The 25234-nt window shown below is 42.2% G+C and overlaps 1 long non-coding RNA gene across 1 annotated transcript; it reads left to right on the forward strand.

Annotated features, from left to right (window-relative positions):
* The first annotated feature begins 327 nt into the window (after nt 1-327).
* Nucleotides 328-2282, forward strand: LOC135097332 (uncharacterized). Its single transcript, XR_010265608.1, has 2 exons — nt 328-693; nt 1424-2282. It is a non-coding gene; the product is annotated as an uncharacterized LOC135097332 (long non-coding RNA).
* The last annotated feature ends 22952 nt before the right edge of the window (nt 2283-25234 follow it).

Here is a 25234-nt window from a genome sequence, read left to right on the forward strand (position 1 = left end):
GAACTTGTTAGGGAAAGGATGAGAAGAGAATAAGAGAATAAGAGCAGGCAAGGATGGAGTGATGGAGTCTGTGACGGAAGGGATAAGAGGTGAATGAGAGAATTTGAAACAAGTAAAGATGGAAACAAATAAAGGATGGAGTGATGGAGTGTGTGAGGGAGAGGATAGGAAGGGGAATAAGAAGACTTAAACATGCAAGGATGGAAATAAATGAGGGATGGAGTATGTGAAGGAGACAAGATGAGAGAAAGAAAATTAGAACATTCAAGGTGGAAACAGATAGAGGATGGAGTGATGGAGTGTGTGAGGAAGAGGGAAGAGGACAAGGGAAGAATCAGAGGGTTGGAGCATGGATGGAGGAAATACAAGGACAGGAATAAACAGATGGATAAATAAATAGAGAAAGTAAAGGAGGCTTGGAAAATATTAAACTGTTGAGGAAATGTAGGAGAGCTGGAAAGTACTTGATAGAATAATGACATTACAAAAAGTAATTAGTGACGTGACAGATCTGGTGATATAAAAGAAGTTGAAAATGAATGAAAATATTGATGATGCTATTGTTAATGATGTCTTGATTGTAATGTAGCACAATCTGCCACCAGGAAAGCCTTCAGGTTGTTGAGAAATGACCCAAGAATCTTCAGGGAGACTGCATCAAACAGTATGGTCAACGCTAACACCTATAGATATGTGAGTAGTAGTAAGTAGTAGTAGTAAGTAGCTAGTAGCTGCTGCTGCTGCTGCTGCTAGCTGCTGCTGCTGCTGCTTATAGATATTAAAAAAAGTAAAAAAAAAAACATTTATTATCTTTATAAAATATATAATATCAATTGTAATTCAATCTTTTTCTTCATTTATTGCTGTAGATAATGTCACTATTTACTATTACTAATGTGTTATATCTAAATAGAAGTATAATTCTGTAAGTCATTATGCTATTATTATTTTGTTGAAATTATTATTGTTTCCCACAAATGTTCCAGTTATATTACTCATGTATATGTATGTATGTATGTATGTGTGTTATATGTACGTGTATGTATATGTATGTGTATATGTATGTATGTATGCTTAAGTGTATATGTAAGTATATGTATTTGTGTATGTGTGTGTATATGTATACGTGTGTGTGTGTGTGTGTGTGTGTGTGTGTGTGTGTGTGTGTATTAACCGCCAGCAGGCGGCCAAAGGTTGATTCAGACCTACACGATGATACGAATCATTTATTGATTCCGATTGAATCCGGTGGGGATCCGCTTGAATTCGGTCAAAACGTGTTTGGGTCTTGGGTAATCGTTAAGTAACGCGCACGCCCTTTCTGACAGGTGCTCTAGGTAGGTCTATCTACCTTCTGTCTCTGCACCGACACACGTCCTCCCGTGCACGAGTGTCCTCAGCAAAGTGTCCCTGTCGTCCTCAGCTAGTGCCTGGCTTCCTGCCCTGTCCATCGTCATCCATTAGCGACGGCGTTAAGGGCGGCTTCATCTCAGCCTCATGTCATAGCAAGCATCCTTCATCTCCTTACATCAACATTATCTCAACACCAACCGTACAAGAAACTCGCTGACTTAGGCCTCGTCCTGATCCTCGCCCTCACCGCCAGCTCCTTTCCTTCCTCATTGACAAACTCGCTTGCACAACAACAACTGCTTTCACCCGCCTGATGGTAACAATGTGTATGTATGTGTATGCATGTAATTAACGTTAATTTATATCTTTTTGTGTGTGATTATGTATATCTTTGAAAACGATCATTCACATCAAAGCGTGATTGCTCTCTGTGTGACAATGGCTCAACTCAAGCAAGTCTGCACGAGCTGCGGCTCAACACACTTTGCTACAAAATGCAAAGGTTACAGTAATTCTTGTATTAATATTATAAAGCAATAAACTTTACTTACTTACCTACACACACACACACACACACACACACACACACAGACACACACACATGAAAAAAAAAATATATATAAAGAAATTATTTGGAACCGTTCAGTTAAACCCCTAAGGAGCAAAAAGAAATTCGAGGGATTATTTTCTGGAAAGGAAAAAAAAATAGGTAATTTCAGAAAGGAAGATTAAAATATATTGAAAAGAAATAGACTAAAATATGTTATTCCTAAGAAAAAAAATGTACTTAACGATTTTTCTATTTATTTTCATTGATGTAATAGAAAATTCCTTAATATTTCCCACCTACTCGAATTATTCTTTATCAAAACTGTGTAACGTAAAATTTTTGTCTTGTTCGCACCGGTGTAATAAACATAAATCCTGAATATTAATTACCTAGACCATGTAATGAGTGAAGAAATACGCCATGCCGTCAGTAAAAGCACAGGCCACCGTGACGACCTCGCACCAGTCAAGATAAGAAAACTGGGAAGTGGGAAGGCCATGACGCAAACACCCTGCTGCCCTTCCACTGCAGTATGCAACAATTCATAACACTGAAAACAATGTATGTTCTCCTCATAATCATCTACAGGAAAGGGAAGGCATTAAAAAAAAAAAAAAAAAGATTTTGCAATTTAGAAGAAAATATATCTCGGAGTGGTTAGTGATTAAAAGATGTGTCAAAAGGGTGAAAAGGGTTACAGACGCTCAGAAGACGCATTCCAGGGAGGTGGAAGGCGAGAAAGTTCTGACCACTTCTCCTCCTCCTCCTTAAAAGAACATGAGAGCATAAGAAAATAAGGGAAAGTTGTAGAGAAGCCATCAGGTCTGCACGTGGCGGTCCCTGTACGAAACACACCTACCTATTTCCACCTATCGTCCCCATCCAATCCAACCCTTCAAACTACCGCCTTATTGCTGACAGGCCAGTTCCAGAGTCACCCTTTTTCCTCTTGCTAGCTGACCAACAAAAGTACTTTAGCCGTCGTCAGGTTCCACAATCAACTTTGCACACTGCTTTTCGTTGGGGAGAGTACCGAAAATTGGAGCTGGTAAGGCAAAAGGATCAGTTCCAGTCTTTTCATAAGCTATCAACCAAAAACGCTTCTTAAGTTGGGTAAGCTCCGGAACAAATAAGAGGAGTGTTTCGTTTGAATAGCTTACGAAGAGACTGTGAAACTGACCCGGTATATTTGCTCGTGGTCTCGTCTGTCCTCGTCATATATAGAGAGTAACGGCATGTCCATTTAAGCGAATCCCAACTCCCGCTTCTTGATGGTGATAGCACATTGAAGAAGTAAGTCGACATACTCAGGGCACAGTAAGCGCAGAGACAGTGATACACAGACAATTAGGAAAGCAGAATGTCAACGAAAGGATGGTAAAACAAGACAGTGCTGACAGAACCATTAGAGTTGGAGAGAAGAGAGAAGTGTTGCTTGGGTGACCTGGAATAGACAGAAATGATGATGCGGATAGGATGTTTGGAAGACATTTGTACTGCAGTATTACCGGAAATAGATTATGATGGTGGTGGTGGTGGTGGTGAGGAGGAGGAGGAGGAGGAGGAGGAGGTTGTGGTGATTGTGATGAGAAAGATGGAGATTATGATGATGGTGAGGAGGAGATGAGAGAGAGAGAGAGAGGAGGAGCGAGAAAGAGGAGGAAGAAGAGAAGGAAGAGGAGATAAACAAATTTTTTGATGATGAGGAGGCGGAAGAGGAAGATAATTTGATGATGATAAAGAGGAGGAAAAGGAGAACGAGGAGGAAGAAGAGGAGGAAGAGGAAAAGAAAGATGAGGAGATTATGATGATGATTATGTTGGCAATACCCGAAACACACCGCCACAAATCGCAGTGGTGGTGGTGGCACTGAGTGTTTACCCCAGCCAAAGAATAAATAAATAGATAAATGAAAATAGATAAATAAATAAATAAAAGTTAAAGAAAAATCATTCGAATAGAAATCATGCAGTCTCTCTCTCTCTCTCTCTCTCTCTCTCTCTCTCTCTCTCTTTCCTCTCTCTCTCTCTCTCTCTCTCTCTCTCTCTGTCACATACACACACACACACACACACACACACACACACACACGTCTTGGATTAATGTTCCGTGGCGAATCTGGCAACGTAACGCTTCAATGTATGACTCGAATCAGCGCGGGTTAGTCTCATGTGACAATAAAAGCCATTGAATATAAGTACGTCTCCTGGAGATCTTGTATTACACCTCATCCTTTATTCACTTATTCTCCTACACACTAAAGAGTACGATAGATATTTCCCGCACTGTGAGACCGTGGACATTTGGCTCAGCTGCGTGAACAATACTCCAAACAATGAACCTCCGAACTGAGACACTGGATCTGTAACTCTCAGCCGCCTTAAGCTGGTACACATTATGCATCATGTATCAGCCACGTGATGCAGTAGTGGTGTTGAAAAAAAATTACTAGCGGCCAAACTGTACTGCATCACTGCTCACATTGTTCTCGGCAACTTCTCGCGCGCCAGCTGCTCAGTGACAGTTCAACTTTCATGCGGGGAGGATGTGCGCGATGATGGAATCTGCCAGGAGACTCTACTATGGAGTGTAGTTGCTCTGTGTGCAGCAAAAAAGAAACTTTTGAGGAGGAAGAAACGTAGAGCCTTGTGGTGTAAGCAATGCTTTCTCGGCGACATCTGAAGGGAAGCTTCAATCAAATATTTATGGAGCTACAGGTCGAAAATCCAACAGACTTCGAAAATTACACAAGAATGCCAATCCCTGCATTCTATAAATTGCTGACAAAAATTGAACCCTACATTTGTAAGCAGGACACCAGCTTTCGGGACAGCATATCACCAGGAGCTCGTCTGGAGGCTACACTACGCTTTCTTTGTTTCCAAGCTTGCACTTCTGACGCTTCTCATTTATACTGCTTGGACTTGATGTTTCCAAACAGATGGATGTTCCTTGAGCAATTCAATGAAATGTTGGGTGTTGGCCCTTGTCCACTCAAAGGGTATGGCGGGTGGTGGAGATTGGAGAGCCAGCGGCGCTGGAGCGGAGCGTGACCCGGACGTCCTGTCGCTCTGACTGGTCATGCATCACTGAGCTGCAATTTGAAAATCGAGCCGACCCAGCAACACGTTGGTGATGCGCTTTCGTGTTGAAAAACGACTTTTTCAACACATCCATTCAACACGATGGCGCATCATGATACATAATGTGTACGGGGCTTTAGTCCTGCTCGCCTCGCCACTGCCGCGTGTTTACGTCAAGGCAGCGGGCCGCTTACTAGTTTCCTTAGTACTTGTGCGTCCGTGTCAATAACGTGTGCTGTGAACTGAACGAAGATAGTCTTCAGTTTTTTGGTCGCCTCTCCATTATCTCGTGGTGACGTAAAGGTGACGGCCCCGTGTGTTAGTTTCCCCGGTAAATTGTGCCTCCGTAACATTACTGTGTGCAGTGGTCGTGAGAACTGCGAGGCAGCGGGTGTAGACTGTGCCGTGGAGAGCCGCGGGGTGTTGGGAATCGCCTGTCAGTCACCTTGAAGGCGTCATATTCCCTCCCTGCTCTTCCCCGTGTCCTTCCTGTCTATGTTGGTAATGTGCTAGTCACTATTTTGTGTGCATGTGTTTTGTTTATTTATTATTTGTGCTATAGAGGAACTGAAAGGTTAACAGCCTGGCGTGTTTTTGGTCAACCCATATTTTTGCGTATTTGTTCAGTCATTACTTGCTTGTTACTTGCGCATAGAGGACGTAAGGAAGGTAATAAGCCGCAGTGTTTCTGATCACCCTGTTGTTCTGCGTATCTGTTCAGTCGTTGTTTATTATTTGTGCATTGAGAAGCTAGTAGGGAAACAGGATGCAGCGTCTCCAATCACCACTTGTCAACCTTCTCTTGGCCTCAACATTTCAACTGGTCTCCTTGTTCATGTTCATTTTAATAGTGTCACTGTTTCGTGCAGGTGTTTAGTTAATGTTGTTGTTGTTGTTGTTGTTTTATCTGCGCACAGAGGAACTGCTAGGCTACAGCGTCTCATATTACCGATAATTTTCTCCTTTCTTCCCCTGCCCATCACAATCTTAGCTTATTTCTTAACAATTGTGGTTTTCTATGTTGGTATTATCGTTAGTTCAGTGATGCTACGGATGTTTTCAAGCCACAATTTTGACGATTTGCTCAGATGAAGTTTGTTTTTATTAATCACTGGGCGTTTGAAGTTCTTGATGTCCTAATAGCCACTGGTCTTATTTTTTTTTTCTTATATAGCTAAATGGTCGTAAGCTTTTAATCTGATAGCTTCTCTGGAGTTTGCATTATTATCTTGTGTTCTGGTGTGTGTGTGTGTTATTACGTAGGTAACTAAGAAGATGACAAATATCGCTAGATTCCTTGCAGGCTCTTAAGACCTTACTTAAAACAAGTGAAGCTATAAAAATGCATCAGACTTAACGTGGCAGTCAATAAACAAACGTAAAAACTAAACCTACACAATATTACTTCCACCTATCCCCACATATGAATATTCCCAATACTGTAAAGTTCCCTATTGACTGTGCACTGGCCAACTTCTGAGTCTCTGCCATTCAGTGGCGGGGGGAAGCAAGGTGAGGGAGGGGCAGAGCTTGGGTAGCGTGGGTCAGGCAATGCAGTGAGCCCCGTAGATCCCACTTGAGCGAAGCAAAGGACGCCTCTCTTGCCTCGCTTGCTGATGGAAGATCCGCTCTCATGTCCTGTCCTGACTTGAGGGATTATAAAACATAAATGTCCTGCGGGTAAACTCAATTCACCGCTGTCCCCGGAAACAGAGAGAGAGAGAGAGAGAGAGAGAGAGAGAGAGAGAGAGAGAGAGAGAGAATTGGAAGGAAATATGAATGTCTGGGGATTAAAAGAGGGAAGTGTACGAAAGGGAGGAGAGGAAGAGGAGAGAGGAGGAAGAGAAAAAAAAAAGGCGTCGTAGGGGAGACATGAATAAATAAGAGGGAAGAGAGGGAGACAAGGGCAGAGGAGGGAGAGGAGGGGAAAAAGAGAAAAGAGTGTACTAGGTATTATTGTGAAGTGGAGGAGGAGGAGGAGGAGGAGAAGGAGGAGAGAAAGAAGAAGAAGAAAAAAAAGAAGAAAGAGGCAAAAGAGGAGAAAGGGAAAAGGAAAATTTGAATTAGAAATCATGGAACTTAAATACCACACACTCTCTCTCTCTCTCTCTCTCTCTCTCTCTCTCTCTCTCTCTCTCTCTCTCTCTCTCTCTCTCTCTCTCTCTCTCAACTCAGTAAGATAAACGTTTTGAATTAACAGAAACTAGTGCTTCCATGGACACAGGAAAGAGAGAATAGGTAGTTAGTATTATCCTTCCTACGAAATTACTAGTCAGGAATAAAACTCTCATTTCCTGACCTGTGTTGCCTTTACCACTTGTATCTTCATCCAGAACACTGTTAAGAATTGCTTTCATGGACACAGGAAAGAGAGAATAGGTAGTTAGTATTGTTCTTCCTATGAAATTACTAGTCAGGAATAAAGAGCTCATTTCCTGACCTGTGTTGCCTTTAACACCTACGTCTCCATTCAGAACACTGTTAAGAATTGCTTACATGGGCACAGGAAAGAGAGAATAAGAAGTTGATATTGTCCTTTCTGTGCTACAGAACTTGATTTGTACAATGCATTAAACCTTTTCATCGCTACAGTCACCTTTCGCTAGCATTCCATGGGGAAAGTTTTCCGATATTAGTATTCTGTCCCAAAGATCTACAATTTGACACCATTTCTAGTCTAGTTATTTGTATAGGAGATTCGAATAAAGGGAAGAGAGAGAGAGAGAGAGAGAGAGAGAGAGAGAGAGAGAGAGAGAGAGAGAGAGAGAGAGAGAGAGAGAGTGCCTCAAACCACACACACACACACACACACACACACACACACACACACACACACACACAATAAAAATAATTTATTCATTCTGCAGTGAAAAAAAATATGAAACATACATCAGTGTTACTACTACTACTATTACTATTACTACTACTAATACCACCATCATCCACCACCACCACCACCACCACCACCACCCAGTAACACTTGTAGTACAAACCCCAACAAACAACAACTCATTTCACTACACTACATCAGAAGCCCACTACACACAGCACATAATGGGGATGATTAAGCCTCCCAGGGTTCAGCTTAGCCAATATTTACCCCTTGAGTTTGATGGTCAGAAGCTCCGCCCATCGCCACGCGCCTTGCCCTTCATAAAACTGGGAATGGTGACAAAAAGACCGATAACTAGAGAGGGTAGGGATTACCTTCATTAATGCTACTGGGCTGGAAAAATAGGGAGGGCGGTATTTTAATTGTTGGCAAGATGGTTAATTTAATGGAGTAAAGATTGGATTAGGTGAGAGAGAGCAGACAGTGGCCTGTTTGTTTACGAGAAGTCGGGTGAAAGAGACTGGCTTACTATTGAGTGTGGTTAAGTAGAGTGAATAGAAGAGACTAGCTGGATGGAGGAGACTATAGCTAGTAAATTATTTAGGATAGGAAAGACATTATCCATTGAAGTGGAAGAGAGGAGAAATGCTTGGTAATTAAATTCGAAAAAAAAGAAACATTTGCTTGTCAGAAAGGTGAGACAAAGGAGACATTACCTCGCTACATGGAACATAAGGGAAAGTAGTTAGTTAGGATAGAAGAGACAGTGAGTGGGTAGTTAGATGGGATACAGGAGGGTGATCAGTTGATTAGATGGGATAAAGGAGAACATGGCTCTTTAATATTTTGGACAGTTACTTGTGAATTAAGTGGAACGAAAGAAACAATGGCTAGATAATTAATTGGGATAGAGGAGAACGTATTTGAGTAGTTATGTGGAATAAGTTAGACCGTGGTGTGTTGTTAGCAGAAGTGTTACATGAGGAAGAAAGAAAAGAGTAGGAAGAGAAGTTAAAAGTATAAAGGGATAGTGTGGGAAAAAGAAAAGAATAAGTAGGAGAAAGAGAAGGAAAAATATATAAAAAGTAAAGAAACCTCTAACAATTAGCAGAAATATTATATGAGAAGAGATAAAAACATATGAAGAGAAGCTCACAGAATGGCAGAGTAAGGTATGATGGAGAAAAGAGAAGAAAAAAAAACATGAAAAAAATGAATAAATGAAACCTGTGGCAAGGCACACTGGATGCAAATTCACGGAACTGCAACAGAATCCACAGCAACATTGCAACCATTATTTACCTTCCCTTTATTCCCACGTGGGAATGTATTGAAGCTGAGACGGTGCAAAGGAAAAAGGAAAGTAGTATTCCATATATAGATTGATTCCATAAGTTGTGGTGCGCGAGTGTTCATTCCTGGGTGAATGACCATGAGGCGACCAGCGCTAAGAGAGGAGTCTTTATCGAACCTCCTAGGCGAGAAGCGACCGAGGTACAAAAGAGAGGACGGTGAAGGACACGTGTTTCTGTACGTTTCCAGCAACACCGTGGAGGTTTAATTATAATGTGATGCCATAAGAGTTTTTCCTGTGTGTAGGATGTTGGATTTTACGATGTTTGTTTGTTTTTATCTTATCATCTGTGTGAATGTAGTGACACGTGTGCTTGTATGTTGACAGTAATGATGCTTTTGTTTCATTATAAACTGGATGACACACCAGAAGTTAAACTTCATAAGATAGAGGATTTTATTTTTTTTTTTATCATCTGTGTGAAGTAGTGTGACAGTAACACGTGTTCTTGTATGCTAGCAGTAATAACACATCTGTTTCATTATAAGCTGGATAACACAAGAGGATTTAAAGTTTATAAGATGCATAATTTTTGCGTTTCATTGCCAAGGAATTAAAAATCATCTGATTGTATCCAAGGACACGTTGTCTGATACGCTTTCACAAATAACACATCCGTTTCGTTACAGTCTGGAGAACACAAATGTTAGTGTTCATAAGAAATGTTTATATAATCAAGTAGTTCAAGATCTTCTTTTTTTTTTTTTGTTCTGTAAGAGGGGCACTGGTGAAGAGCAACAAAGGGAGAAACAAAGGCCCATTCATGTGCCAGTCCCTAAAGAAAATTATTAAAAATATAATCCAAAATTGGAGGATGTATCTTGAAACATATCTCCTCAAAGACATTCATTCATGGGGAGTGTGGCGTGACAGAAGCAGGCAGGGAGCTCCAGAGTGGTTATGTCTTCTCAAAGACATTCATTCATGGGGAGTGAGGCGTGACAGAAGCAGGCAGGGAGCTCCAGAGTGGTTTCAGCCTGGGACACTTGTTGTGGTGCGTTTTCAGTAACATTGTGATCTGGATGCCACTAAGGGATTTAAAATTTGTGATATATTTTCTTCCATAATGGAGTTATAAATTATATGGAGTTAAACATCCGCCATGATTTACTACATCTTTGTTATTTTCTGACTAATTATAGAGGATTTGTTCTACGCATTCTGGATAAAGGACGTGAGGAACTTCAGAAATTTATTGTGCAGAAAGGATTAAACGCTTTCTTTCTTCAATAATGCGAGTGTTGTCAAGCGGCACAGAGTTGATGAAGCAGCTGAGGTATAGTGCTTGTTAAACTACCACTGGAATCTTGAAGTCCTTCACAGAAGGAACAAGATAGGTAATTGAGCTGTTAATGCCGAGTCATGAGGAAGCTTAAAAAAAAAAAAAGAAAAGGTGGGGATGATAGGTGGAAAAAGGTAGGTGTGCTTCATACAGGGACTGATACGTGTACACTTGATGGCTTGTTGCAGCTTGCCTTTTGTTCTTGTGAAAGAGAGAGAGAGAGAGAGAGAGAGAGAGAGAGAGAGAGAGAGAGAGAGAGAGAGAGAGAGAGAGAGAGAGAGAGAGAGAGAGGGGGGGTGAGAGGAAGAGAGGAAGGGAGACCAATATATCTAAAGGTGGTGTTGAAGAAAATTATAATCCTGAAAAGAGTTCCAGAGTTTGCCGGTGAAAGAGGTGGAATAGTGGATGCATTTTTTAAATTCTTGCGTTAGTGAGTTGAACAGTCAATTGATAAGAATAAAAACTGAAGTTATTAGGTATGTGAAAACACGATATCTCGTGCATTAATAAAGTGGACATAATATGATCAAAATAAAAAAAATAGAAAATCGTTAAGAGATGGAAATTCGACGTCAGACAGAGAATTCTTAAGTTTTCCAGTGAATGGTGAGAGTGAATATACCGGTGAACTCTTGCGCTAGTAAGGTGCACAGAATATAGGTAGAAATAAGCAGAAAATCATAGGACTGTGGGAATACAGCATCAAACAGAATTCCTGAGTTTGCTAGTGAAAGATGTGAGAGTCAAAATACTGCTTAACTCTTGCATTACTAAGATGGACAGAATAAGAATAAATACAAAGCCGTAGGGACGTGGAAATAAGATGCCAAAGAGAACTCCTGAGTGTGCCAGTGAAAGGGTGAATGCATTGTTTAACTCTTGCATTAGTAAGGTGGACAAAACAAGAATAGACATAAACTCGTAGTGATATACAAGTACGATATCACACAGGGAATTCCCCAAGTTTATCAGTGAAAGAAGCCACTGCTGTTAACATACGAATCATTGCTTTCTGAAGAGGAATAACTACGAGAAGGCAATAACACTATTGCAACCCTCACTGACGGGCTGTAGCTGTTTTTTTCAAATATAAAGGTCAGTTTGTGAGTGTAAAGCACACCTCAAGCGACTCTCTCTTAACATCTACATCTACATCTGTGAGTCAGTAATCTACTGACTCACAGATGTAGAACAATGTGCTCTCAACTTTACAATAAAGGGAGAGTTTACCGGTTGTAAAAAAAAATTGTGCTGGAATCGGATAGACGTGCATGATACAGTATTATAATACGTAGATTATAAATGTACAGAGGGTAATTCGTAGATACCTAGGCAGATAAACAGACAGATAGATACATATATACATACATAGAAAGATAGATAGAGAGATATATAGATAGTTTAAAAAGATTCCCTACACTACACAATCACACAACAGACACACTACACACTACACTACACACGAGAGAGAGAGAGAGAGAGAGAGAGAGAGAGAGAGAGAGAGAGAGAGAGAGAGAGAGAGAGAGAGAGAGAGAGAGAGAGAGAGAGAGAGAGAGAGGTAGGTTTAATGTATAAGCAGTGCTCGTTTCCAGTTTCTTGGATGAAAATACAAAATGTAAAACTTAATTCATCTCATAAAATGTACCAGAGAAGAAGAAAGGAACATTTTGAAATTTTAATGAGAAAATTATTGCCTGACGTCAGTCAAGTGAATGAAATGTGAGAGAGAGAGAGAGAGAGAGAGAGAGAGAGAGAGAGAGAGAGAGAGAGAGAGAGAGAGAGAGAGAGAGAGAGAGAGAGAGAGAGAGAATATGTAAGGAAGTAAAGGAAATAAATGTTGAAACTAATCGAACGAGGGAGATATTGAATGAAGAACTAGTAATATCCGTTAAAAGAACGGGGACTCTCTCTCTCTCTCTCTCTCTCTCTCTCTCTCTCTCTCTCTCTCTCTCTCTCTCTCTCTCTCTGCGTTCTTTTGCATCAAGTGATATTTGTAGTTTTCTCTATTTTTTCATCTTTTTCCTCCTCCTCCTCCTCCTCTTCCTTTAATTTTATTACTTTACCATTCGTCACCTTTTTATTTTTTTTAAGTTTGTATGTAAATGAAAATTTTTTATTTGCTTTTTGTCCACTCAGAAAATGGAAAGATTCCGTCATGCTTTGCAGAAAAAAAAATTGTTGCTATTCCAAAATATGTAATACTTGATATTGGTATGGCTTTATTACTTCCTTGTAGTGATTGGTGTGTGTGTGTGTGTGTGTGTGTGTGTGTGTGTGTGTGTGTGTGTGTGTGTGTGTGTGTGTGTGTGTGTGCGTGCGTGCGTGCGTGCGTGCGTGCGCGCGCGCGTTTCAATTTTCTTTCTTTGGTCCCCTTTCCGCGTTTCTACGGTTTCACTCGTGTTAACAATTAGAGTAGAATATATCATCTGAGTAGAATATATCATCTCAGTTTTTACCCCTTCTTGTTAGTGATTTTATATATTTTTTTATTGATCTATTTATTTATTTGTTCGTGTGAGTTTAACATACGTATCGTCTCGTGTTTCACTTGTTTTGGTATCTCATATAATCTTCTCATACTTTGCTCTTCTTCCTATTTTTACTCTTTGACTTCTTATTCTTTATTTTTGCCCGATTTCTTTCTTTTTTGTATCTGCTTTTATATATATATATATATATATATATATATATATATATATATATATATATATATATATATATATATATATATATATATATATATATATATATATAATTTTATTTTTTCGTTATTCTTTTCATCGTCCTCCTACTGTTCGCTGTCTCCTGTTCGTCTCCTTCATCTTTTCTTCTTCCTCTTCTTTGTCTCTCTTATATTATTATCGTCGTCGTTCTCCTCCTCCTCCTTCTCCTCCTCCTGCCTTAGCTGTCTTGTGTCTATAAAAGATACGGCAGAAGACCACAAACAGCCTCTTGGGAACAAACCTCCTCCTCCTCCTCCTCCTCCTCCTCCTCCTCCTCCTCCTCATTTCCTTTAAACGCCCGCCACCTTGTCACGTGACTGCCTCATGCAGAAGTCTTGTCTTATTCATGCCCTGGAAATTCTACAAGACGACTGTTTTGAGACGCGCCTTGATCCCCACACAGCTGTCATGGGATTTGCTGACGTGTTTCTTCGGGAATGGGAGAGTACACACACATATGGTTCATGTAGACTCCATTGTATCAGAAATGGTCATGAGCTGCGAGGAAGCTTGGGATTCTTGTGTTTCTAAAGGATGGAGGGGTAGTAAAGGGACATGTAGTACTTAAGGTGTTCATTGTTTACTTTATTAGTGAAGGGAAGGGTGTAAGGAGAGATGAGACAGACTCCCTCGTATTAGTAATATGTAACGTATGAGGGCGATGCATCTACTTGTCACTCGCAAGGAAGCATGAATTTCTTAAGTGTTTCCTAAGGAGGGGACACTAAAAGGTGATATAGTTCATCAGAGTCCCTTGCATTAGAAGTGTAGGCATTATGAAAGTAACGCATCTGCTTATCACTTAGAGAAGACTGGATTTCTTGGGTGTTATCTTGAGAGAGGGAGAATTAAAGGGAGATACAGTTTTGGGTTTTTTTATTATTTTTTAGGTTTCCTAGCGGAGAGAAGATAACAGAGATACGCTACTTGTATAATTAGGAACTTAATAAACGATGCATCTGCTTATCACTCACGAGAAAGCTTTTTTTTTTCATGTTTTCTCAGTAGACGAAAGAGTAAAGATATAGTACTTGGGTTCTTTATTGTTCCATAGAAATGTAGACGAAGGCGATAGCACGAGAGATTTCTTAAAGCGAAGCACACCTCTTATTATTTGCAAACTTAATCGACATTTAAGCCTGAACATTGTGACAGCGACGCAAGTTTTTTTTTTTTCTCATATAGCGACATCTGTAAAAGACATCGCGACTACACGTTGTTTGCCTTTTTCTAATATGTCAACTGTTTCGAGCCTTCATTGGCAAATGGGAGTACTCTACAGATGCGAAAGTTTCCCAACATTCGCATTTTTTTTTTTTTTACACGACTACTTTGGTGAGAAGTAGTGCAGGCAGTGTGTGCGTGACGACAGAAGGACGAACATGAGGGAAAATATCACTTGCTACTAGAGGAAATGGAAGAGTCTCAAGCAGTCCAGCTATGTACTGGGAAAGACGATCATTTCGCTGAAATATACTGGAGGCGGTGTGTGCATGAGAACAGGAGGAGGACGAACAGGGGGGAGGTGATGAAAGACTAATGGAAGTGTAAGGGAGAGACTCATGTCTTCGAAGTAAGCAATGGGAACTATTAAGGGCATTAGGTGGAATAATGATAATGATAAGAAGGATAACGTTGATGGAGACACGTCGACAAATACTTATCAACAATATGGGAAAAAAAAACAATCGATTAAGAATTTTTTTGGAGGGATGTGGTAAAGAATTAACTGGTGGTTTCTCATGAAGTTGCAGGGAAATGTTGGTTTTGGTGAGATACAGAAGTAGATTGAGTTTCAAGAAAATATATTGCATAACTGTGATTCAAATTTTTTTTTTTACTCTAAATGAATACATTTCCAAAAACTAACGTCCAAAAAAAAAAAAAGTGCAGTTTTCTTTAGTATTTGATTATTTTGCTGAACAACGACCAAACTTATTGAGAAACATTCTAGAACTGCACTCACCCACCCACTCACTCACTCATCCACCCACCCACTCACTCACTCACTCACCCACCCACCCACCCACCCACCCACCCACCCACTCACTCAGTCACTCACTCATTCACCTACTCACTCACTCACTCACTCATCCACCCACTCACTCACTCACCCACCCACCCACCCACCCACCCACTCACTCACTCACTCACTCACTCATTCACCTACTCACTCACTCACTCACTCATCCACCCACCCACTCACTCACTCACTCACTCACTCACCCACCCACCCACCCACCCACCCACCCACCCACCCACCCACTCACTCACTCACTCATTCACCTACTCACTCACTCACTCACTCATCCACCCACCCACTCACTCACTCACCCACCCACCCACCCACCCACCCACCCACTCATTCACTTACTCACTCACTCACTCACTCATCCACCCACCCACTCATTCACTCACTCACCCACCCACCCACCCACCCACCCACCCACCCACTCACTCACTCACTCATTCACCTACTCACTCACTCACTCACTCATCCACCCACCCACTCATTCACTCACTCACCCACCCACCCACCCACCCACCCACCCACCCACTCATTCACTCACTCACCCACCCACCCACCCACCCACCCACCCACCCACTCACTCATTCACCTACTCACTCACTCACTCACTCATCCACCCACCCACTCATTCACTCACTCACCCACCCACCCACCCACCCACCCACCCACCCACTCATTCACTCACTCACCCACCCACCCACCCACCCACCCACTCACTCATTCACCTACTCACTCACTCACTCACTCATCCACCCACCCACCCACTCATTCACTCACTCACCCACCCACCCACCCACCCACCCACCCACCCACCCACTCACTCATTCACCTACTCACTCACTCACTCACTCATCCACCCACTCACCCACCCACCCACCCACCCACCCACCCACCCACCCACCCACCCACTCATTCACCTACTCACTCACTCACTCATCCACCCACCCACTCACTCACTCACTCACCCACCCACCCACCCACCCACCCACCCACCCACCCACCCACCCACCCACTCACTCACTCATTCACTTACTCACTCACTCACTCACTCATCCACCCACCCACTCATTCACTCACTCACCCACCCACCCACCCACCCACCCACCCACTCATTCACTCACTCACCCACCCACCCACCCACCCACCCACTCACTCATTCACCTACTCACTCACTCACTCACTCATCCACCCACCCACCCACTCATTCACTCACTCACCCACCCACCCACCCACCCACCCACTCACTCATTCACCTACTCACTCACTCACTCACTCATCCACCCACTCACCCACCCACCCACCCACCCACCCACCCACCCACCCACTCATTCACCTACTCACTCACTCACTCACTCATCCACCCACCCACTCACTCACTCACCCACCCACCCACCCACCCACCCACCCACCCACCCACCCACCCACCCACTCACTCACTCATTCACTTACTCACTCACTCACTCACTCATCCACCCACCCACTCATTCACTCACTCACCCACCCACCCACCCACCCACTCACTCACTCATTCACCTACTCACTCACTCACTCACTCATCCACCCACCCACTCATTCACTCACTCACCCACCCACCCACCCACCCACCCACCCACTCATTCACTCACTCACCCACCCACCCACCCACCCACCCACCCACCCACCCACCCACTCACTAATTCACCTACTCACTCACTCACTCACTCATCCACCCACTCACCCACCCACCCACCCATCCACCCACCCACCCACCCACCCACTCATTCACCTACTCACTCACTCACTCACTCATCCACCCACTCACTCACTCACTCACTCACCCACCCACCCACCCACCCACCCACCCACTCACTCACTCACTCACTCACTCACTCATTCACCTACTCACTCACTCACTCACTCATCCACTCACCCACTCACCCACCAACTCACTCACCAACCACCCACCCACCCACCCACCCACCCACCTACTCACTCACTCACTCACTCACTCACTCACTCACTCACTCACTCATCCACTCACCCACTCACCAACCACCCACTCACTCACCACCCACTCACTCACTCACTCCCTCCAAGCAGGCAGACTTAATCAATAGGACACAATATACTTTTCTCCGAGGATTTAAGATGCATTATAGACGTGTAGGCTAAAAGCATTGTGGAATCGGAGACACATAGATACTCCATATTGTGATTCTCCTGGTTGGACATAAAAAAAGAAAGGAAAAGAATACGTGTCTCTTTAAAGTTTCTTTCCTGGATGAATTCCCTGACAGGCTCTCTTAATTGTATTGCATGTTCAGTTTGCAAGGTTCTATATTTATACCCAGAAAAGATCGTTTTCAATAGAAGTGAATTAAAAGTAAGGTACATGCAAGAAAGGAATGTAGAAGGACGAAAATAATGTCGTTTTCAATTTACGTTTCCATAAAACAAACTAGAGTGTGTTAAGGTATTAACAGAGGGAATAGAAGAAGAAATGAAGGATGGAATAAAACTGATGTCATTCTGAATTCCTGTGTCTAGTGAAGGGAAGGGAAACAAGGAGTGAACGAAGACACGAAGGAAGGGAGTAAGAGAATCTTGTGAATTTATGGAATGATAATTTAAAGTTACAAAAGAGAAGAAAGGGGAGGAATTAAAAAAGGAAAAGGAAATTAGATAATGATGTTATTTTTAATTAGTTTAGATGGTGTACATAACATTACAGAAAACAAAGGAAAGAATGGATGAACGAGTAAAAATACGGAAAAGGAAATAGACAAAAAAAGTGACAGGGAAACATATCTTTATAAAAAAAACAAACTGAATCGCGACTTTCTCTAGAAAAAAAGATAAAAAAAAAATAGCTATTAAAAATGGCTAGTAATAATCATTGCAAATCTATAAAATGTATTTGATAGCATTCTCTCTCTCTCTCTCTCTCTCTCTCTCTCTCTCTCTCTCTCTCTCTCTCTCTCTCTCTCTCTCTCTCTCTCTCTCTCTCTCTCTCTCTCTCTCTCTCTCTCTTCCCAGGTGACTTTTTCAAACGGTACAGACAGTCAGATAGTGAAGCTCCCGAGGCGTCCTGAGACTGCTCTTCTAAATGCCCCCAGTGTCTCTCCGGGAAGCGTGAGGGCAGGGCGCGTATTCTGAAACACATTGTTCTCTCACCACCACTATTTTCCAAGGAGATGATTGACCTCTCAAAGTGTTTCTCCTGTCAGTAATGATAAAATCTTGTCTTCCTGCCACTAGAGCCATCAAAACACCTTAAAAACCAGAGTTACTTCAACTATAGGCTTTTGAATGCAGTGCAGGAGTCGAGGGGAACATGGATCTGCGACACGGGAGAAGGAGGAGGAGGAGATGGAGAAGAAGATGCGGCATAGTAGTGTTTCAGAATGGTCCAGAATATGAGAGAGGTGGTGGCGCGACCGTGCTGGGGTGAAGGACTTTGCTGTGTTGGAGCATTGCTGCCAGAGGAAAGGCTCTTTTATTCCATCCTTCCTCTTTCTTTTTTTAGCTGCGACGGCTCCAAGAAATGTGTTGCAGCTCCGTCTGTCAGAGCAATGTGCATGTTTGTCTTCCTCGAGCACGTGCCAGATCGCGCAGAATTTTTTGGCTTCTTGAATTGACTCTTTTTGGGTTTATAGAATGTCAGAGCCTATTGCAAGTTCAAAGATAACGGTTCTATCTGAAGTTACCAATCATTGTATAAATCATAAGAATATAAAAACATGAAAAAATAGGGAAAGCTGCAAGAAACCATCAGCCCTACACATGGCAGTCCCTGTATGAAACTGGATAGAACAGTACTTTATTTAATTCTTGTTGGATCTAGGAAGCGTCAAAGGGTATTCTTTTTTTTATACGATTCCATCTTCTTTTTCTTCTTCTTGCTCTCCTCCTCCTCCTCCTCCTCCTCCTCTTCCTCCTCCTCCTCCTCTTCCTCCTCCTCCTCCTCCTCCTCCTCCTCCTCCTCCTCCTCCTCCTCCTCCTCCTCCTCATGGCACACTTTTCCCTGGCCTTCACGTATGGTAATTGTTTGTCCTGGGCTTAATTAACTGACACCTGTCTAATTGGCCAGGAGTCAAGGGGAACATGGATCTGCGACACGGGAGGAGGAGGAGGAGGAGATGGAGGAGGAGATGAAGAAAAATGATAAGAACAACAATGATAGGAAGAGGAAGAGGTGGAAGAGTAAGAAAGGGAATAGTGGATGATGATGATGATGATGATAACAGCAACAACAACAACAACAACAACAACGACATGAGAAGGGGATAAGAAGATGAATAAGAGTAATAACAACAGGAGGAGGAGGAATACAAAGGTACACAAAGGAATACAAAGGAAATGCAAAAACAACCAAGGTCCTTTCTAAGCTTTGTGGGTAACTATTCTGTGCCAAGGTCCGTCTAGATGGACCTTGTTCTATGCTAACTATTAGTGGGAGGGACAGGATAGCACGTATTTAGACGGGATACCACAGAAGGAGAGGGAAGAGGAGAAAGCAGAAGGAGGGGAAGATGATTAACATGAAGAAAAGAAACAACAGGAAGAGGAGGAGGAGGAGGAGGAGGAGGAGAAGAAGGAGGAAATAGAAATACATCAGGAATTTTTATCGATACTCCTATCTATCTTATTTTCCTCCTCCTCCTCCTCCTCCTCCTCCTCCTCCTCCGTCCACGTCTCGCTGCACCCACAAACCAAAATTCTATAAATACATACGTAATTCACTCCTTCACTCACTCACTCTCTCCTTCATTCACTCACTCACTCACTCTCTCCTTCATTCACTCACTCACTCTCTCACTCACTCGCTCACTCCTTCACTCACTCACTCACTCACTCACTCTCTCCTTCACTCACTCGCTCATTCCTTCACTCACTCGCTCACTCCTTCACTCACTCGCTCACTCCTTCACTCACTCACTCACTCCATCACTCACTCGCTCACTCCTTCACTCCTTCACTCGCTCACTCTCTCTGTCACACCACACTCGCTTCCCTCATCCCAGAAAGCTAGTTTACAGAAGCGAGAGATTGGTGTAGACTGTAAAAGCAAGCTAATCCTTTGTAATCCTTTACGTTCTCTTGCTTCCCTGCACGAGTTTCACCTGCAGAGGTATTTCAAAAGGTAGCCTCGTTAAGGATTTTTGTTACTGGTACTTGTTTGTGTTCTTCTGTGTTTTTTTTTCCTTTATATTTTGAATTTATTTGATTTTTTTGTCTTCTAGTCTTTTTATTTACTTATTTTTTTATGATTTTAGTTTCGTCTCTCTCTCTCTCTCTCTCTCTCTCTCTCTCTCTCTCTCTCTCTCTCTCTCTCTCTCTCTCTCTCTCTCTCTCTCTCTCTGATGCAAAGAGACAAGGTTAAAAATATGAAAAAAATAATCTCGTGGCTTTAATAAATAGAATTACTTATACTCGTCCTTTCAATAAGTGTAATTACATTTTTAACACATTAATTTGTTAAGCTCGTTGTCCCGCATTTGAAAGTGTACAATGTAATATGTACCTGTTGTGTACTGAAATTTTGTATTGAAATTGTGTGTGTGTTTGTGTAGGGAGAGAGAGAGAGAGAGAGAGAGAGAGAGAGAGAGAGAGAGAGAGAGAGAGAGAGAGACAGAGAGAGAGACAGAGAGAGAGAGAGAGAGAGAGAGAGAGAGAGAGAGAGAGAGAGAGAGAGAGAGAGAGAGAGAGAGAGATCTGTTTTACATTATACACATTTGCAAATTACATTTCACAAATATGTATGTTGCTTTTTTCTGACACCTTTTCATCCACACAGACACACAGACACACACACACACACACACACACACACACACACACAAACACACACACACACACACACAGACACACACAGACACAGACACACACACACACATACACACACACACACACACACACACACACACACACACACACACACACACACACACACACACACACACACACACACACACACACACACACACACACACACACACACACACACACACACACACACACACACACACACACCTGTTCTTCACACCTCACCTTTTCCCCTCATTCCTTCCCATTACCTATTAACACTCGTTTTTTAAACTAAACACCTGCTACTCCACATCTGCTAAATTCCAGCCTATTTTGTTTACTACATGTCTCCTCACATCTGTCCATCTCCAAGCCTGTTAATCTATCTTACCTTGTTCCTCCCACATCTGCTTTCCATTCTACTCATTCGTTTCCAAACTTGTTCTGTCATACCTTTTCCCTCCACATCTGCCTCCTCCAAACCTTTTCTCCCTTATTTTCCTCTCCACATCAGCTTCCCTTCCTTCTAGACCTGTTTCCTTCCACACTGTGTTACCCTCCAACACCTTGTTCCCCACACCTGCTCTCAGACCTTCACCACACCTGCTTTTCCACACTTACTCTTCCAAACCTATCCACACCCTAGACCTTTTTACTCTCCACATCTGTCCCCCCACCCACCTCCGACACCTTCCTCATACACCTTCCCCACACACCTGCGCCCCACACCTGTCCATTGAGGCGAGATAAAGGCACGAACTCTTGCCACTGAACTCAGGAACCGAAGACATGCGGGGGAAATTCCAGTTCTTTCACATATACTTTTCCAGGAAACTTTCTAAAATGCTGACACAGATTTTCCTAATTTGGAGGTGTGAAGGAAGGAAAGGAGGGAGAGGAGAGAAGAGGAAGGAGGAGAAAGGGAAGGAGAGAAAGGGGTAAAAGGAGAATGGCATGGAGGGAAGGAGGGAAGTGGAAGGATAGAAGGAATCGGAGTAAGAAACGGTGGAAGGAATGGAAGGGAAAAAGAGATGCAAGACAGTAAGGAAGGGAAGATAAAGAATGGGATAGAAAGAGAAGGAAAAAAACGAGAAGAAAGGGAAGGAAAGAAAGAAAAAGAAATATGAAAAAAAGGATGAATGGGAGGGAAAAGTCGAGGAAAAAGAAATCAAAATAAAATTAAGAGAGAAGAATAGAGGAGAAGAAGAGTAAGAAAATGAATGAATGGAGAGGAGGAAACAGAGAAGGAAAGGAAAGAAATAGAGTAAGAAGGATAGAAGTTCGTAAGAAAAGATGAAAAAGAAAGGAGAAGGAATGATGGAAGACCCGAGATAAGAAAAGGAAAATGAAAAGAAAAAAGATGGGAAGAAAAGGAAAGGAAAGGGAGAGAAAAGATTACAAAAGGTAAAAGAGGGAAGTACGGAGAAAGGTAAGCAAAGCGAAAAGAGAAGAGGTAGAGGAAAGAAGGCTACGAAACGAGAGGCAAAGACGGAAAAAAAGGAGAGACGAAGGAAATAAATAAAAGAAATAGCAAGATGGTTTATTTCATATCCACTTCAGCAAGAAATCCGAGAGAAGGTGAAGGACAGACAGTATTGCTGTAGTGAGGGTTAGTGGTGGTGGTGGAGGTTATGGAGATTTTTTTTTATTATGTAGGAGGGACATCGGCCAAGGGCAACAACAAAAAAAAAGCAATAATAATAATAAAAAAAAAAAAAAGCCCACTGAGATACCGGTACCCGAATAGGTTCCAAAGCGGTAGTAAAAAAATTGAAGGATGTGTCTTGAAACTTCCCTCTTAAAGGATTTCAAGTCATAGGAAGGTGGAAATACTGAAGTAGGCAGGGAATTCCAGAGTTTACCAGAGAAAGGGATGAATGATTGAGAATACTGATTAACACTTGCATTAGAGACGTGGACAGCATAGAGGTGAGAGAAAGAGGAGGCCGCGGGAGGAGGGGATGTATGCAGTTAGCAAGATCAGAAGAGCAGTTAGCATGAAAATAGCGGTAGAAAAAAGCAAGAGATGCAGCATTGCGGCGATGACAAAGAAGCTGAAGTGTCAGTTAGAGGAGAGGAGTTGATGAGACGAAAAGGTTTTGATTCCACCCTGTCTAGAAGAGCGATATGAGTGGAACCTCCCAAGACATGGGAAGCATATTCTATACATGGACGGATAAGGCCCTTGTACAGAGTTAACAACTGGAAGAGTGAGATAAATTGGCAGAGACGTCTCAGAACGCCTAACTTTATAAAAAAAAACTATTTTAGCTAGAGATGATATGTGAAGTTTCCAGTTTAGATTATAAGTAAAGGACAGACCAAGGATGTTCAGTGTAGAAGAGAGGGACAGTTGAGTGTCATTGAAGAAGAGGGGATAGTTGTCTGGAAGGTTGTGTCGAGTTGATAGATGGAGGAATTGAGTTTTTGAGGCAATGAGCAATACCAAGTTTGCTCTGCTTCAGTCAGAAATTTTAGAGAGATCAGAAGTCAAGCGTTCTGTGGCTTCCCTGCGTGAACTGCTTCCTTCCTGAAGACAAGGTGTGTGTGGTGTTGGTGGTTGTGGTGATGGTGGTGCTGCTGGTGATGATGAGGGTGCGTGTCGTGTTGGTGATAGTGGTAGTGGTGACAGCAGTAGTAGTAGTAGTTAGGAAATAAAACGAAGACAAAGGTCATATTATTATTATTATTATTATTATTATTATTATTATTATCATTATTATCATTATTATTATTATTATTAATATTATTTTTGTTGTTGTATTTGAACTACCAGTACCAGTAATAGTAGTAGTAGTATTTATTGTTGTTAATTCTCGTCTCTTCTCTACGCTTCATGTTCGCTGTAATATTATATCTCATTGTATGCTGTTGTTCATTTCATTCTCCCTCCAACACCGAAACACTAGTGACATCAAGTGAAGGCAAAGCTGACACGTGTCACTCTGCAGTGCAAGGTCACATTTCCCGTGGCTGAGTTTTGTTTTCATTTGTGCTTGAGCATTATTTTCTCTCTCTCTCTCTCTCTCTCTCTCTCTCTCTCTCTCTCTCTCTCTCTCTCTCTCTCTCTCTCTCTCTCTCTCTCTCTCTCTCTCTCTCTCTCTCTCTCTCTCTCTCCTCTCCCTTCCCTTTTTATTTTGGCTGACAGTATGCTAACACCATCCATTAAGCTCGATATGCTCTCTGTAACAAGTGGTTTACCGTTATACAAGTGGTTTTCCGTTATAGCGAAGTTGCATACGTAACTTCATTTCATTTAAGTAGTGTTTCTATTATGAGAGAGAGAGAGAGAGAGAGAGAGAGAGTAGTGACCGGGTGATAAGACGTACATGGCAAGATTGGACTAAGATTGGACCGAGAAATAGCAACATCACGAAAGAGGAGGAGAAAAGATAAATAAAAGGACGAGCATTGGAATACGTAACAAAAAAAAAAAACAGTGAAGAAAAAGAAGAAGAATATAAACAAGAACTGATGATGGCCCTAATAATAGCATTACCAATAACTATATTATTGAAAGAAAAAAAGAACAGTAGGAGGGAGGGAAAGACGATGAAGAGGACGAAGATAACAAGAAAAAAGAACCTAGACGAAATATACATAAGACAGACGAAAAGACAAATACACAGGCAAACGAACATACAAATAGATGGACAGACAGACAGACAGACAGACAGACAAAGAGAAAAGAAACTATTATCTACCTATAGAGACTTCAAAGGGAAAACTAACCACGCATTTCCCTATTACCTTAGTAGAGAGAGAGAGAGAGAGAGAGAGAGAGAGAGAGAGAGAGAGAGAGAGAGAGAGACTGCATGTTTATATGTATAGATGGATGGATGGATGTACGGTTGGGTGGATTAGCCTCTCTCTCTCTCTCTCTCTCTCTCTCTCTCTCTCTCTCTCTCTCTCTCTCTCTCTCTCTCTCTCTCTCTCTCTCTCTCTCTCTCTCTCTCTCTCTCTCTCTCTCTCTCTCTCTCTCTCTCTCTCTCTCTCTCTCTCTCTCTCTCTCTCTCTCTCTCTCTCTCTCTCTCTCTCTCTCTCTCTCTCTCTCTCTCTCTCTCTCTCTCTCTCTCTCTCTCTCTCTCTCTCTCTCTCTCTCTCTCTCTCTCTCTCTCTCTCTCTCTCTCTCTCTCTCTCTCCCCCCCTTTTCTTCTAATTTCTTTTCTTTTTCTTTTTCATCTTATCGTATCCTTAGTTTTTTTTCTATTTCCGTCTTTTATTGTTTTACTTTTGTGTC

The sequence above is a fragment of the Scylla paramamosain genome, unplaced genomic scaffold (genome assembly GCF_035594125.1).
Source record: "Scylla paramamosain isolate STU-SP2022 unplaced genomic scaffold, ASM3559412v1 Contig17, whole genome shotgun sequence".
NCBI classification, from domain to species: domain Eukaryota; kingdom Metazoa; phylum Arthropoda; class Malacostraca; order Decapoda; family Portunidae; genus Scylla; species Scylla paramamosain.